The 9,805-nt window shown below is 43.3% G+C and overlaps 1 pseudogene; it reads right to left on the reverse strand.

Annotated features, from left to right (window-relative positions):
• Positions 1-8,239: 8,239 nt before the first annotated feature.
• LOC102474334 (mortality factor 4-like protein 1 pseudogene) lies at positions 8,240-9,492 on the reverse strand (annotated as a pseudogene).
• Positions 9,493-9,805: the final 313 nt, after the last annotated feature.

Consider the following 9,805-nt stretch of genomic DNA (forward strand, 5'->3'; position numbering starts at 1 on the left):
TCTAGTGGGGAACTGACAGCATGAATGCAAATAGCATGAAATAGAACAAAAAGGGGTAAGAACATCTAAAGGAGTGAGCCGACAGAGGCCTCAGATGGGGGAGGAGGGTACAGGTGATGATGGCTCTTCTTTGGAGAAAGCCCATATCAGACCCCCATATTTTGTCCTTTATATTTTAGTACACCGTCTAGGGTGGGTCACTTGGTATACTGTCTTGAAGTTGGAGAGAGCTTGGTTTGAATCTTGGATCCACCTCTTATGAGCTAGGAGTCCTCTGGTAAATTCTTTGAGCTTCATTTTCACCAGGGGATGATACTGCCTCCCATGTATAGCTGTTACTGGCGTATAGAGAGGTAATGCATCAGGTTGGGTACTTTTATTCTGCAAGTAATAGAAAACACAACTCAGACTGGCCAAACAGGGAATTTACTAGCTTATAGTAGAGGCAGTTAAGAGCGAGGTAGCTTCAGCAGTGAACCCTTCTGTCGAGGAGCAGGCTCTTTCAGACTTTCTGTTCCACCACCTGCAGTGGCAGCTCTCCCTGGACCTGCTCCACTCATGTCTGTAGCAAGGCGGTCAGTTGGGTTCCCTATATCCTCGTCCAGACTCAGGACAGCTGGGCCAGCTTAGACCACACGTCTGCCTCTCTACCAGGAACAACCTTCACAAGTTCCCATGCCAGTTGCTGGCAAGCTGTACAACTTTGTATAAGTTACGTAACTTCTCTGTGCCTGTTTTCTTATCTGTCAAATGTACTTCATGATAGCACCTGGCTAATAGGGGTGTTAGAGTTTAATGAATAAAGGTTAGCTTTTAGCTATGTGTTTTTTCTTTTTTCTCTACACTGTATTCCGTGGCATGTTAGTAAATCATGAAATAAATTTAGGGGATTGTGACTAGTTTGAAAATAAAAGAAGAAAAGAAGCCAAATAAAATAGTACCAAATGGAAAAGAGCAGCACACTTGTGTGTGACAAAGGTAAATACTGTCTATGAAACATTTGTGTAAGTTTTGTAGGTATTCGTACGCGTATGCAGTTATGACAGAAAATAATATATATTATAGTTTATGAAAAGTTAGAAGCATTAGCTTGTGTGAATCAGGCTGAATGGCTGAAGCTGGGATGATCTCTTTAACCAGTGCACTGGGGGAGAGAAAAAATAGATGTTGAGGAAATACAAATCACAAACTTCTACAGGGTTTACCAAGTGCCAGGTATTGATTTAAGAGCTTTAGATATGGGGTCAGCAGGTGACGTGGTGGTTAAGGTGCTGGACCCCCACGTAGTCCATTGCTGTCCAAGTCCCAGACTCAATAGCTCGAAAATCATTCCATATGCATGTGCATGTGTGCCCAAAATCCCAAGAAGAGGATGGAGGAGAAGGGATTGTGGTGTGACCATGCCCCAGGGGGGTAACTTTCTCACTTTCCCTTTTTCTGTCTCTCTCTGTCTCTCTGGTTAGTGCATAAACCCTATGGCAAAAACTCAAACAAAAACAAAACAAAACAAAACAAAACAGAGCTTCAGGTACATTAGCACATGTAGCTTTCATAGCATGGTATAAGGTAGGCAACTTCCTTTTTTAAACATTCTTTTTAAAAAAGAATTTAACTTTATTTATTCATTTGCTTATTTTAATTTGACCAGAGAGGGCCAGAGAGAGAGAGAGATAGAGAAAGAGAGGAGAGAGAAAGTGAGAAAGCAAGCTGCCAGGTCTGGGACTTGAACTGTGGTCAGTCATGTGGGAGTCCAGTACCCTTAACCACCACGCCAGCCATGACACATTTTCGTATAGAAAAACATAGAAAAAATATCATGACTTTTCCAACACAGTGGGCCTTCCAGAAAGGTTGTGACAGGCTACGAAGTCCTGCAAGCACAGGACCCAGCACAAACCTGGCCCAGAAGCAGGACAGTGTGGACATGTTTGGGGCAACTATCACCAGGCCAGATGGCTGAGGGAGAAGGAAAGCTGTAAGTTAGGAGCAAAAATGAGGGTCTTATCATGAGCTCCTTGAATGCATTCCAGGAGTTCATACTGGATTAGGGAGGCGGGGAAGCCATGAGAAGAGAGTAAGTGGTGAACTCCGTAGTCAGAACTATTTCTTCTTGAGTGTAGCCTTCCAAGGGTTACCCAGGGAACACATAAAATACTGGCAAAACCATTGGTCCTGGGATTTCAAATGAACTCAGGGCCAGGCTATGGTCCAAAGTGGATGAGAGTTTAGATTTCAGGATGCGGATTAGATCAGACTTGAAAACTCACAGGGGTCAGATTTAGCTGGTCTCTCCCTGCACCGACGGCACGCCAACATAGCTGTCGCCAACATTGCTGTTTTTAAAGCAATCCCACCCATCTTGCTTCCTTGCTCTTGACTATCAGACAGAGACACTCATAAGGAACCACAAAGAGTGCCAGCACACACCTGGGGCAGAGCCACGTTGGGTGGGATTTGTGTAACACTTGCTGCCACATGTGGCTATGTTCTCCTCATTCCCATTATTTCTAAATGGGACAGAGTGATGCGAGGACAGTAAGTTCACTGTGCTTTTCTTGTGTGCTTTGGTGTATAAGGCATGGCACTACAAGGCCGTGCGACGTGACCCGTGGCCCACTGGGAGCTGAGAGTCTAGTGGGGAACTGACAGCATGAATGCAAATAGCATGAAATAGAACAAAAAGGGGTAAGAACATCTAAAGGAGTGAGCCGACAGAGGCCTCAGATGGGGGAGGAGGGTACAGGTGATGATGGCTCTTCTTTGGAGAAAGCCCATATCAGACCCCCATATTTTGTCCTTTATATTTTAGTACACCGTCTAGGGTGGGTCACTTGGTATACTGTCTTGAAGTTGGAGAGAGCTTGGTTTGAATCTTGGATCCACCTCTTATGAGCTAGGAGTCCTCTGGTAAATTCTTTGAGCTTCATTTTCACCAGGGGATGATACTGCCTCCCATGTATAGCTGTTACTGGCGTATAGAGAGGTAATGCATCAGGTTGGGTACTTTTATTCTGCAAGTAATAGAAAACACAACTCAGACTGGCCAAACAGGGAATTTACTAGCTTATAGTAGAGGCAGTTAAGAGCGAGGTAGCTTCAGCAGTGAACCCTTCTGTCGAGGAGCAGGCTCTTTCAGACTTTCTGTTCCACCACCTGCAGTGGCAGCTCTCCCTGGACCTGCTCCACTCATGTCTGTAGCAAGGCGGTCAGTTGGGTTCCCTATATCCTCGTCCAGACTCAGGACAGCTGGGCCAGCTTAGACCACACGTCTGCCTCTCTACCAGGAACAACCTTCACAAGTTCCCATGCCAGTTGCTGGCAAGCTGTACAACTTTGTATAAGTTACGTAACTTCTCTGTGCCTGTTTTCTTATCTGTCAAATGTACTTCATGATAGCACCTGGCTAATAGGGGTGTTAGAGTTTAATGAATAAAGGTTAGCTTTTAGCTATGTGTTTTTTCTTTTTTCTCTACACTGTATTCCGTGGCATGTTAGTAAATCATGAAATAAATTTAGGGGATTGTGACTAGTTTGAAAATAAAAGAAGAAAAGAAGCCAAATAAAATAGTACCAAATGGAAAAGAGCAGCACACTTGTGTGTGACAAAGGTAAATACTGTCTATGAAACATTTGTGTAAGTTTTGTAGGTATTCGTACGCGTATGCAGTTATGACAGAAAATAATATATATTATAGTTTATGAAAAGTTAGAAGCATTAGCTTGTGTGAATCAGGCTGAATGGCTGAAGCTGGGATGATCTCTTTAACCAGTGCACTGGGGGAGAGAAAAAATAGATGTTGAGGAAATACAAATCACAAACTTCTACAGGGTTTACCAAGTGCCAGGTATTGATTTAAGAGCTTTAGATATGGGGTCAGCAGGTGACGTGGTGGTTAAGGTGCTGGACCCCCACGTAGTCCATTGCTGTCCAAGTCCCAGACTCAATAGCTCGAAAATCATTCCATATGCATGTGCATGTGTGCCCAAAATCCCAAGAAGAGGATGGAGGAGAAGGGATTGTGGTGTGACCATGCCCCAGGGGGGTAACTTTCTCACTTTCCCTTTTTCTGTCTCTCTCTGTCTCTCTGGTTAGTGCATAAACCCTATGGCAAAAACTCAAACAAAAACAAAACAAAACAAAACAAAACAGAGCTTCAGGTACATTAGCACATGTAGCTTTCATAGCATGGTATAAGGTAGGCAACTTCCTTTTTTAAACATTCTTTTTAAAAAAGAATTTAACTTTATTTATTCATTTGCTTATTTTAATTTGACCAGAGAGGGCCAGAGAGAGAGAGAGATAGAGAAAGAGAGGAGAGAGAAAGTGAGAAAGCAAGCTGCCAGGTCTGGGACTTGAACTGTGGTCAGTCATGTGGGAGTCCAGTACCCTTAACCACCACGCCACCTACCGGTCCTGGTAGGCAACTTTATCAATCCCATTTTACAAATGAGAAAACTGTGGGAGGTAAAGTTAAGTAATTTGAACAATTTTACACACTTAGTAGTGGTAGAACCAGATTCAAACCCTTCTTTGCTGCTCTCTTCAGCCTGAGGTTGTGTAGAAAAGTCCATGAGAAGAAGAGGACTGGAAAGTGTCTCAAGGAAGGACATTTCATGATGGCCAACTGGTCTTTCCATAATCAGACTCCTGATAATAGTTACGGTTTATTCTAAGTCATAAATTTATTAAAGGGGATACTGTGTATTTTAGTCCATTGGACTGCTATTAACAACAGAAATGAATTGCTCACAGTTCTGGGGGATGGAAGTCCAAGATTAGGGTACCAGTAGAGTCAGGTTCTGGTAAGGGCCTTCTTCTGTTCTTCTGGATCACAGACTGCTGACTTCTCAATATATCTTCAGGTAGAAATGGTGAGCGGGCTCGAGCTCTTTTGATTGATAGGACACTAATCCCATTCAAGAAGGTTCCCCCATCATGACCTAATCTCCCAAAGGTCTCACCTCCTAACACTCTCCTTGGAGATTAGGATTTCAACCTATGAATTTGGAGGAGGGAAGGCAAATTTAGTCTACTGCACCATGTTATCCTCCAGACACCTTTTAAGACACTGCTGAGTTTTTAAAAGGCTATGAATATGTGTGGGGTGGTGCTGATTAGAGTCAAAGGTAATTTATTATGGAAAACATCTTTGTCACCCTGAGATGTGTAATGGTTTCAGTGATATATCAAAAAACACACAGTCATAGAAAATTGGAGCATACGTAGTGGAGGGTCGGTTTGATTCCGTTGTTTAGAAGATGCTCTGATCTCTTCCTGGGGCTTTGGGAAAGGAAGCTGGAGACTGAGCAAAGTGACCTTCACATGCCCGGCTCTAGGTAGGAGCATCCAAGATAACCCGAAAGAGCCTGACCTCATTTCATACAGGGCCATCTTTGTGGGGCTAATCTAATACAGGAGAAGAAGACATTTTTTAAAAAGTCCCAAGAGCACTAATAAAATAGCTTTGAATTTCATTATGTTTGAGAGGGAGGCACTAATTCAATTAGCCACAAAATGAGAATTTTTCTATCCCTTTTGTATCAAGCAGTTCTGAAGATAGACTGTACCCAAGGAAATACCGGGGCTGCCTTTTTAATATAGACTTTCTTCTGAAGGAAGACAGTCCTTGCTGAGTTTCAGTCCAGCCTCTGAACCATTGCTTTCTTCCTCTGCACACTGCAGATAAAATTGGTGCTACCGCACCAGTTTCTTGGGAGAATTGTGCATTTAGTTCAACACTCCTGCAGCGTAGTCACTAGATAAATTAAAGCAATTGTTCATAGTAGTTCACGGGAAGTGATGTTATCACCACAGAGCAACTAAGACTCCTGTTTTTCTCATTTCAATCTTCCATTGTTTTTGCCAATGCTTTTATTTTTCCAGGCTTGAAGGATTTCAATGATTATAGGAAGGCACATAAGAGTGAATAAGCAGTAAAGCTAGGCCAGCTGTGGTGGCACAGCAGTAATGCAGTGAATGAAGTCTCATGGAAAGGTCCTGGGTTCACATCCTGAGGTCTCCCTGTACGTGCTATGACTCTCTCTAGTTGGGGATGGTGGGAGTCGGGGGAGGTGTGAATCACACCATGAGGACCATCTTGGGGAGTGCTTCTCTCTCTGTTTCATAGAAATAAACTATAAAAAAGTAGAGATAAGTGATATTTTGCTTGAAATACATAGCAGAGTTTAGAGTGAATAGAGGGATAGAGGTAAAGTTTGCTCTATCTTCTCAGAAATCTCTAGATAGCAGTAAAATAGATGTATAAAGCTAGGGATACTGTTATCTATTTGGCATTTACTCACATTTACATATCAAAGTCTGGTGTATGGGTGAGCCTAAGCTAAGCTATTCTGCAGCGGCAAATAATGTCCAAACTGCAGTGGTTGTTCACACTGTGTCATTATGATTGGGATGTAACTCTGCTCCATGGCACCGCTTATTCTCAACCGGGCTGAAGCCGCAGACTCAGTCAGGGAAACTGCGATCTTGAAGCAGATGCAAAAGGAAATACAGGAGCCATTCAGTATATCATGGAGCTTTTGCTTTGAAATAGCTTATGTTGATTCCAGTCACATTTCATTGGCTGAAGCAAATCAGATGGCCAAACCTGCCACCCATTGGAATGGGGAAGTATAATCGCAGGACGAGCAGGGACTGATTGGGGGGGAAACACATTCTATTGCATTTGGAAAGTCTAATTATCAGTAGATAGGTAAGACAAATGGAAAGAAATGCATGTATTTGGTAAATTAGTTGTGCTAGTTGTATTAGATTTCTCATGTTGTGTAACACATTATCACACACTTGGTAGTTTTAAACCACATGCGTTGGTTATCACATGGGCCCTACAGGTTAGAAGTCTGGGCACAGCTTAGCTTGGTCCTTGGCTAAGAGAATCTCAGGCTGGACTGAAAAGTGTTGACTGGGACTGTAGTTTCATCTGAGGAAGAGGAATCCTGTTCCAAATTTACAGGGCTGTTGGCAGAAGTCGGTCCCTTGTGATTGAAGGAGTGAGGCCATCAGATCCTAGAGGACACCCTCAGTTCTTTGCCATGGGGCCCTCTCTGTAGGCAGTTCACAGCATACAGAGCTCATTTCTTCAAGGCTAGCAGAAGTCGATTCCCTTCTGTCCTGCAGTCTTTCCTTTCTCAGCATAGATTATCAGAAGTGAGAATTGAAGAGTAAGAATGTAGGCCTTGAATCTTACTCTTGCATTCAAATCTCAAAACTGCTATTTATACGTATTTTACCTTTTTTTTTTTTTTAATTTAAAGAAAAAACTTATTGAAGATCTGAAAAACAATTCCTAAAAGATCAACTTCAGAAAACTGTAGCTAGGGGACCAGCAGTTAGTGTAATGGCTATGTCGCTGGACTCCCACGTAGTCAACTGCGGTTCGCGTCCCGGACCTGGTGGCTTAAAACTCAGGCTGGGCGTGTGTGCGTCCGTGCCCAAGATCCTGAGAGGAGAATGGAGGAGAAGGGATTGCGGCGTGGCCATCCCCCCTGGGGGGTGATTTCTTGTTTTCTGTCTCTCTCTGTCTGTCTGTCTGGCGAGCGCATGTGCCCTATAGCAAAAACCTCTCCAAAAATAAAAAAAGAAAGAAAGAAAGAAAGAAAGAAAGAAAGAAAGAAAGAAAGAAAGAAAGAAAGAAAAGAAAACTGTAGCTACACAATGCATTGCATCTACCATGTTAAAATGTGCGTTAGACACAAATACAAAACCATGAAACAAGCCACCATTCTTCAACAATTTGAGCGAAGATAAAGCCTAAGGAACAACATGGATGACTCACAAAGGATGGGCTCTTTACTTTAAGCACCACTAAAAAAAAAAAGGAGCACAAATGGGTAAGTGTGTTCAGTTATATACACTGAACAGAACCTTTGGCACTAGGAATCAGAGCATTTTGTCATATAGCATTAACACATCTTATAAAAGTGCGTAGTGTCAAAGGAATAGAACCACCAGCATTCAAAGAAGCTTTGTCAACTAGGCAATTATACAGCATGTCTCTGTTGTCCATCATGGAATACACTGGCAGCAACTTTGAAATGAAAAGAAAGAAAAGGAAAAAGGAGCCGAACCCCTTTTATTTTCTCTGTTTAAAGTCAAACAGAAACAAACATCAATTCTGTTATACACTAACATCTTCAGAATACATAGTTTGTACAAGAGAAGGACTAAGAACAAAAATGTGTTTACAGAGATCCAAACACAGGTGAGTGAGTGCGCCCCTCATGCAGCTTTCCGATGGTACTCGGGGGGAGTCACTTCATCATCATTGCTGGCACTAAACAAAGTTGCAGAATTCTTTGCCAGGTACTTTAGGAAATTGTGAAGATAATTCAGTAATAAAGCAAGGCTCTTCTCATCAAGAGGTGTAGAGGCCAACATCACACCAATCCGTACAAATAATCTCAGCAGATGAGGTGCTCCATACACCTGAGACATGGGCGCCTCCAGGCGCTCTGCAAGGATCTCGGCATACTGTGGTCTCTCGAACTTGTAGAGCAGCTGAGTGCCCAACATGACGTTGAAGTATTCTTTTATACCTGCCACAACTTCATTCACACCATACTCCTTATTATCGGTATTTCCTCGAGATTTCTTATAATTTGCAAAATCTCCAGAATGGAATCCACATTCTTCTTAGCAGGAAGATAAAAGAGCTGTTTTTGCCAGGCAATCAAGTCCCAGTCATCAACAAGCCATGGTTTTAGCTCTTCAGGAATCTTTAACTTCAACTCTGTTCATAAATGTTTCCTCATTTTCAACAGTAGGATCTACCCGGGCCCTTTTCTTCCGGGGAGGCTGAGGTGACTCACTGGTACTGCTGCTGTCTCCATTCCCAGGTGTTTTCTGATTGCTCTTTGTGTTGTTTCCACTTCAACATTTTCCTGTTGCAGACCAGATGTCTTCTTTCCTGGTGTAGCCCCTCTCCTCTTGCCCTCTGCATACTGCTCCTGGTTGGCTTTTTTTTTTTTTTTTTTTTGAGAGATTTTCATTGTAGGGCGCGTGCGCTCGCCAGACAGACAGAGAGAGACATAGAGACAGAAAGCGAGAAATCACCCCCCAGGGGGGATGGTCATGCCGCAATCCCTTCTCCTCCATTCTCCTCTCGGGATCTTGGGCACGCACGCACATGCGCCCGGCGTGAGTTTTAAGCCACCGGGTCCGGGACACGAACCACGGTCGACTATGTGGTAGTCCAGCGACATAGCCATTACGCTAACTGCTGGTTCCCCAGGTTGGCTTTTTGAAATTCTCGCTGTTTCTGCAGATTGGTGTCCACGTATTTGAGTACTCTGCTCTCTGGAACCCATAAATCCCAAGTTTTATTCCAACCACTGTAATGTATAACATATTTCACTTGCTTATCCTTTATGGTAACTTTCACACACTTTGCTTCATAAAGAAGAGGTCCATGAAAGCACAGCACTCTTTGGCCCTCCTGAAATTTAGGCTTCGGATCCTGCTTCGGCGCCATTTATAAGTGATGATTCGCCGCCTCCTCCTTCTCCCACCACCCCCGACTCTATAGGTACTTACCCTTGAGTAAGCTGCTTACCTTTCATCTCAAGTGGGGATAACAAAAGCAGTAATCTGACAGGACTGTTGTGAGTATTAGCTTAGTCCATATCTGTCAAATCACTTAAAACAGCACCTGAGATACCTGATTTCAGGGTTTGCTGCTTGTTCTGAGGATCTGCTATGTGCCACCAACCGTGGAAGGGAGCTAGAGACATAGGGGTGAGTAGGACAGGATTTCTACTCTTGAAGTCTTGGAGTCTGGACATGTGA

This window comes from Tupaia chinensis, unplaced genomic scaffold, assembly GCF_000334495.1.
Source record: "Tupaia chinensis unplaced genomic scaffold, TupChi_1.0 Scaffold139943_1, whole genome shotgun sequence".
NCBI lineage: Eukaryota > Metazoa > Chordata > Mammalia > Scandentia > Tupaiidae > Tupaia > Tupaia belangeri.